The sequence below is a fragment of the Rhinoderma darwinii genome (assembly GCF_050947455.1).
Source record: "Rhinoderma darwinii isolate aRhiDar2 chromosome 10 unlocalized genomic scaffold, aRhiDar2.hap1 SUPER_10_unloc_9, whole genome shotgun sequence".
NCBI classification, from domain to species: domain Eukaryota; kingdom Metazoa; phylum Chordata; class Amphibia; order Anura; family Rhinodermatidae; genus Rhinoderma; species Rhinoderma darwinii.
The window spans coordinates 653,704-660,991 of record NW_027461839.1 but is presented as its reverse complement, the minus strand read 5'-3'; positions in this window follow the sequence as shown (position 1 = coordinate 660,991).

The following is a 7,288-nucleotide window of genomic DNA, read 5'->3' as shown; positions in this document are numbered from 1 at the left end:
GAAGACACATAATGTTACTGCCCACACAGGCACTGCTTAGAAACGACAGGACGACACCTACACAGAACAACACATATTACTTTAAGCTGCTAAAGCTGCGAGTGAACCGAAACGTTGGACATGAGAGGAACTGTTACCACAGGGACACACTAGTGAATATGGATGACATTACACGTATATCTATACAGACATCGAGTCACCAATGCGCTGCTGGTCGCGGGACAGGCTCTTGGCCCAATCCTGCTCGAACAGAGCCTCCGCAATATGGTCCCATGCCACCTCCTTCAGTGTCCGGTCATGGTATGACTCCGCACGGGTGTTCCATACCTCCGGGCGTTCATGAACTAAAATGATTAGCTTCTCAACATCCATGTGGCGTGGCATGTCTGCAACTTGCTTGTGCTGCTGGAGTACGGTCTGTTCTCTTTTCAAACCTGGCCTCTAAAGAACTTCCTGCTTTTCTGCTGGTTTTGACAAGTTTGTTCAAACTCATTAGCATAGAGACAACGAGTCCGGCGTGAAAAACTCACGTTCCACGCAGGTGCCTCCGTGTGGCATGCGGGATTTTCATGCACCCATTGACTTCAATGGGTGCGTGATGCGCGAAAAACGCCGATATATAGAACTTGTCGCGACTTTTACGCAGCGGACAAACGCTGCGCAAAAAACACGGACTGTCTGTACTGACCCATAGACTACTATTGGTCTGTGCGAGGCGCCTGAAAACAACGCGGGCTGCACGGATGTAAATCACGTTCGTGTGAATCCGCCCTAAGAGTGAGAAAAACGTCCGGAACATAACGAGTGAGAGGATTTTACAGCAGATTACTGATGTCCACAAATGTCCTGCCTTCTCTTTATTTCCCCTCTAATGTCTTTGCTCCCAAAGTGTCAGCTTTGAGTAAAAATGTTCTGGATCAGCAGGACGAGGCGTTGTGTGTGTGATCTAGGGGGCGCTCAACACAAAGAATCAGAGGACATTTAAAGGGCCAGTACATGAGGAATGAAGTAAATCATCATTTTTATAAAAACAATGCAAAAAGCACATGATTGGCCCCCAATATACAATAAAAAGAGGGGATGCCGGATAAGAATGGATAATCTGAGCTGGTCCCGCACTTCCCATGTGCCCCATACCAGCTGATGACCTCGGGTGATGAAGAAAGGTACAAAGGGTATGACGAATGCAGGCCGTGTAGGGGGAGGTGGTGGTGGTTGCTGCACCCTAGGTAGCTCCTGTTCGCAGGGGAAGAAGTCCTCTTCACTGTCCCCCACGGAGCCATCATCCCCGTCGTTCAATGGAGGGGGGGGGGGAGTCTCATGCCATCCCCCTGCTACAGTACCTGGGAGGGAGTGCTGAGCGGCTGTCCCCCCAGATGCAGTACCTGCTGTTCTCCTTAACGCTGGTGAGCCCCCCTCGGCAGATCTACTATATGCGTTGGTGGAGTGCGGGTGGTTGTGCTCCTCGCAGCACCGAGGCGAGGCCTAGCACGGCCCAAGCTGGTCAGACCCGGAGATGGAGGAATGACATCCTCGTCGGGCCCCTTAGCCACCTCTCGCTATACTTGCGGCGAGAGTGCGGTGTGCGCATGTGCGGCCTGTCTAGCCGACAGTGAGCGAACTCTACTGTCGCCGGAGGGGGATAGACGTGCTGGCGGCATGGAGCGGCGGGAGGATCGTCGCGCAGGGAGTGTGCTAGGTAGGGAAGACGCCGGTGCCACAGTCTCTTGAATAAGAGACTGCAGCCATACAGAACCCTCGTCCCGCATCCGGATACGGAAAATTTCTTCAAGCTCCTCCTGGTCCATGACAATCAGTTAAGTGTACTCACAATTTTGTAATAACAAATCCCTGCGCAGTAACGGCCAGAAGAGGAAGATGTCTTCCCTCCTTGCCCTTATAAACCCAGAACGGGGAGGGTGGGTAAGACCGCCCTATATCCCCCAAAAAAATGCCCTATAGGCGGGTACCCCATACCCTATAGGCCCCACTAATGTAAACACTACATGGAAGAATCCCCCTAGCATAACGTGGCTTAGTTAACCCCTTCATTGCCACCCAGTCATGGGCACAACGGCCAATAAGCCTGAGTGCCTTCAATTACGAGGTCTGGTATACGAGGTGATAATGAGGTGACGTCTACTGACCTGCATATTCTGATAGTAGCTCAATACGTTCACCAGCATGAGGACCAACATCGACCACTCCATGATCTTTGCTGTCATTTCACTGATCTGTGAAAAAATATCAAAATTAATACATTAAAAGTTGCGCAAAGCAAGAACTTTCCACCCGGGCCGAGGTTTTTCTGCATTCATGTTTATTGCATACTCCATGTGACTGACGGCGATGCCAAAACCGACCTGACCCATTGTCATGTGATACCACATCCATTACATTGCGGACGTCACGATCAAAATGGTGCAGAGAACGAGCACAAAGATTATAGGTCCAATTGTATTCCTATAGAACGGCTTCTAGGGGTGCAAATAAAATCTATCCAATGATCAGGAATATTTGATAATCTCATTAATGCCGGATTAAAGGAATTTTACGTCCACTGGTTTGTACCAGCGGCTCAGCATGTCAATAACTTGATATTATGTATGAGATATACTGTACATATCTTTACACATTGATCTCCAGCGCACAGGTGGGTGTATACGGATACTCTACTTCCAATGACTGGTGGGTTATTATATAGGAAAATAAAGTTTCTTATGTTTAGTAAGTGTCTTATAGGATTTACTACACTTTTATGTGAGATAAATGTTAATATAATACATATATAGCAAGGACAGTACCGCTGCTTTCTATTCAGTATCTTCCTGCAAGAAGCTGAACAATGTTACCAGATGGCGCTGTGTTACACCAGCATGTCGCCATCTGACCGCCAAGATCAGAAAATGAAGGGAAATTATCACCTCAGGATCTGATGTTTTCTACATGTGAACCGAAAGACAAGGACAATTGGATTCCATTCAAATATTATTTAAGAAAGGATACAGAAAACCACTAAGGTCACGGCCATTATGCAGGACGCCAGTCTGAAATGGTCTAGAAAACAAGCAGACAGAGGTTACAGCAAATCTTATGGATCTAATCACTAATTTACCCTCAGAACTTCCCAATAAATCCTAAATAACGTGTTCTGATATAATAACCCTGGAGACATAATGGATATATATTGGGGTCTCGTGCTTGTGACTCCTTTCTATTAGACACATCTATTACATGGTCGTCCATTCATTCGAATAAGCCATGTAATACCACTTTAGTGTGTGGCCACCTGGTGATAATCACCAGGGGTTCAGCTGCCAGACCTACAGCGATCAGCTGATTGCCAGAGGGTCCCTATTTAGTAAAGATGGGACAACCCTATTAACATAAAACATTTATTAACTTACCGAAAACATAGCCATCACGGCCGTCCCAACGCATGATGACCATCCAATTGCCAGGAGGATCTTTTGAACCAAGGTCTGACGATCCCCAAAGGCTTCAGCATGGAAATGACGAACTTATAATGTAGAAACGTCAGGCCCAGAGCTGAAAAAGAGAATATGAGCCAAATAAATCCTGTACCACGTGTAAAACAACCTAATAACATCTATGAAGCGCGGACCAAGCGCTAAACCCAACAAGAAACCTACAATAATGGACGGGAACATTTATCTGCATCGTCTGATCCGGACAATTATTATCAATTGAAATGAACAAAACTTTATTTATTTTTTAGAAAAATCTGATTACTGCTGCATGAAGAGAATATTATAATCACTTCCGTGATTGTTACTTACAGGCAATGGCCATTCCTATGAATCCCATTCTAAACAGGATATTTTCGGGAAAGAAATTTCCAGTTTCACTGTGAAATGAAAAAGAAAAAGTCAATGTTAAATAATATGGAAAAATTGTCAGAATTGTTTGATCTTAACAATCAGCAGTCAGATAATCTATAGGACTGAGGGGATGATGTACATCAGTGGGGGGGCATGGTTGTTGATGTGAGGTCAGGGTGTAGCTAGCAGAGAGCCAGGCCACACACCAAAAGGCCAAGAAGATGGAGAAGAATCCCAATCCGTTGATCTCCATAATAGTGAGAAGTCGCCAATAAATTATCAAATCGTACTCTGTGTCAATTCACGGAAAGAAAGACCGGGCAGCTGTCAGGGGAATATTTATAACCCCTCGTCATCTCTCTGTGACATCAGCACGGCTAGACGTCCTCGGCGGGGAAGATGATGTAGATAATGATGGCGAAGAAGAAGAGGAGGGCTATGGTCAGAAGATGTCGAGGGCGATCTCCGCCTCCGACGAAGACCACCTCTGCCGTGGCGATGCTTGCGCCGACCGTGCCTGCGCCCACCTCCACATCTGCGTTTCCTCTCTCTCCTTGACGATTCCTTTGCCGAACCTAAAAGAGAAAAAAGGGACAAGGCAGACGCGTGACCAACATCACATCGATCCCCCTTGGCACCAACAGCATGCACCACATCCCTGCTCAGACCCTCCTGCTGCGGGCCAGAACCGGACGGTACATTCAATAAAGGACACAGTTGTGGAGGAGACCGCAGCCCTGGCTGAGACCGGACGACTTCTTCTCCAGCTCTTGTCCTCTGATAGGCGGTTAGACCATGCAATGCCCTCGCTACAGCGCCCCTGCGACGTCTCCTCTGCCCGGGCCTCCCTCCCCCCCAGCATCTCCCAACACAATAACTGCTGACCCTGCATCCTCACCTGATCCCAGCTGAAGCAGATGTTCATCGGCGCAGGTTCCCGGATCAGCGATGCAGGTATGGTTGTTGATAACAGTCAGTGTGTAGCTAGCAGAGAGCCAGGCCGCACACCAAAAGGCCAAGAAGATGGAGAAGAATCCCAATCCGTTGATCTCCATAATAGTGAAAAGTCGCCAATAAATTAGCAAAACGCACTCTGTGTCAATTCACGGAAAGAAAGACCGGGTTGCACTTCCCTGCAGTCCCTGGTGCTCTCCCTATGCGATTCACCGCCATCTACACAAGATCCTCCTAGAACCGCCGCTGTGATATCTACAACAAAATAAAATAATTAAAACAGGATGAAAATAAAAATTCACAGAAACTATCAACAAAATGACATTTATCTCCTTAACAAGATGCCACATACATGTACTCGGCAGTCGTTAAGGGGAAGTATGGAGCGGGATCACGGGCTGGGGTCGCTCCATACTTAGCGGGTATTCGCTGTGTAATATAGCCAATACCGCACTGCAACAAACAGAATAAAAAATCACTTTGATTATGCCCGTTTAACCCCTTAGAGGCCACAGTCAATCACGACCACAGCATCTAACACATTAGAATGAGAGGGACGACCCCGTCCGACGTGCCATTGTCCCCACACGATGCTATAGCGGGATGCCGATGGTTATCAGGGCAGCCTGGGGGACTGATGAACGGTCTGCCATCTTTGTAATCCGGCAGGTCTTCATAGGTGGCTGTAAGGCTGGATTTACACGAGCGTGTGTGTTTTGCGCACGCAATAAACGCGGTGTTTTGCGCGCGAAAAAGGTACTTAACAGCTCCGTGTGTCATCAGCATATGATGCGTGGCTGCGTCAATTTCGCGCAGCCGCCATCATTATGACACTCTGTTTGTATGTTTGCACGTGCTGCCTTTCTGTTTTCATTCATAGTTTTACTGCTGTTGCATGAATATTCCGTGTGCTGCACGTGATTTTCACGCACCCATTGACTTCAATGGGTGCGTGATGCGTGAACAACGCACAAATATAGGACATGTCGTGCGTTTCACGAAGCGGACACACGCTGCGTCAAAATCACTGACAGTCTGCACGGCCCCATAGACGAACATAGGTCCGTGCGAAGCGCGTGAAAATCAAGCAAGTTGCACGGACGTATTACACGTTCGTCTAAATAAGCCCTGAGGCTGGATTCACACGAGCATGGCGTTTTTGCGGGCATAAAAATTGCGACGTTTTGCGTGCGTTGTAGTTGCGTGTGTCATGCGTTATGGCTGCGTGTCTGCGTTTTTTACGCACATATGCCATGCGTTTTTCACGTGCGTAAATAAAACGCAGGGTGGAGTAATGGAGAGGGCATCCTACAAAAAGGCACCCTTCTCAAACACCTGCTTGATGTGAGCACATGTTCTCATCCTTTTTGCACCTTGCAAAATACTTTGTGGAGTTTATTGTGTTTCTTGCCTTGTTGCCGTCTAAAAAGCCAAATTATGCCATCGACTCCGCTGACCCGTGTGCTGCTATGCTGGATGTCTTCTCTGCGATTTTGCGAGCACCAATGGAGCAGTGCCATGGCAGGAAGATTCTATGTGAAGGGTGGCTTCGTGAAGATTATTGCCAAAATTTGTCATTAGACTGAGGGCAATGGGATGAATTTAGGGGGGGAATGTAGTATTAGGGACTCGCAAGACATGAGGGCCCTTGACGTGGGTTGCGAGCTTATATCTTTTGGGGTTTCGCCGTGTTGGTTTGCTGCCAAACAACTAATTGTATGTGAATCACATTGGCCAATCAAATGTTGACAAATACAATCACAAAGTTGCTTAGTGCGTCCATTATCATAGCACTGCAACGCCTCAGAGAAGTCGTTGCTGTTTCGAGCTAAACCGCAAAAGATAAATTAAGATCTCAATTATGACATGCAACTACCTTGGGCCCTGGGCAGCATGTTGCAACGTTACCTTGGGACATGTTTGGGAAAGCATGTTACATTACATATATCGAGGGAAACACAGAAACTATTGTTGCTCCACAAAACCACACTTTATTGGGTAATGGGGCAAAAAATGTAGCCTAAAACATAGGACAACAAAACATCAAACAAACGCACCAACATGATGCACAATGTTGAAACATTGGTCCAAATAAGGCCTAAATTACGCAGCAAAACTGTGCGGCATCATCAGCACTACAACTCCTGATAATGGTGGGGTGGGGAGTTGTAGCTGTCCATTTCAGCACCACTATGCTGCGCATGGCCCTGCAGAGGATGTTCCTCAACAGCATAGTGGTGCTGATGCTGCGTGTGGTAGCCTACAGGTGGACCGTGTGGCAAGTTTACCACGGGTCGGCTGTAGGCTGGAACAGGCCAGTTCCGCATCGGCACTGGACCAGGTGACATGTGGCCTGGCAATGGGCGTTGGAAGTTTTGCCGGGCCAAGGGGGTGGCAGGCTGAGAAGGGACAGGTGCATTGAACGGCACCGCTGTCTCGGCCAATCCACGCCAATGCTCCATTGCCTGGAAGATTGGGCGTGGGTTGTTAGG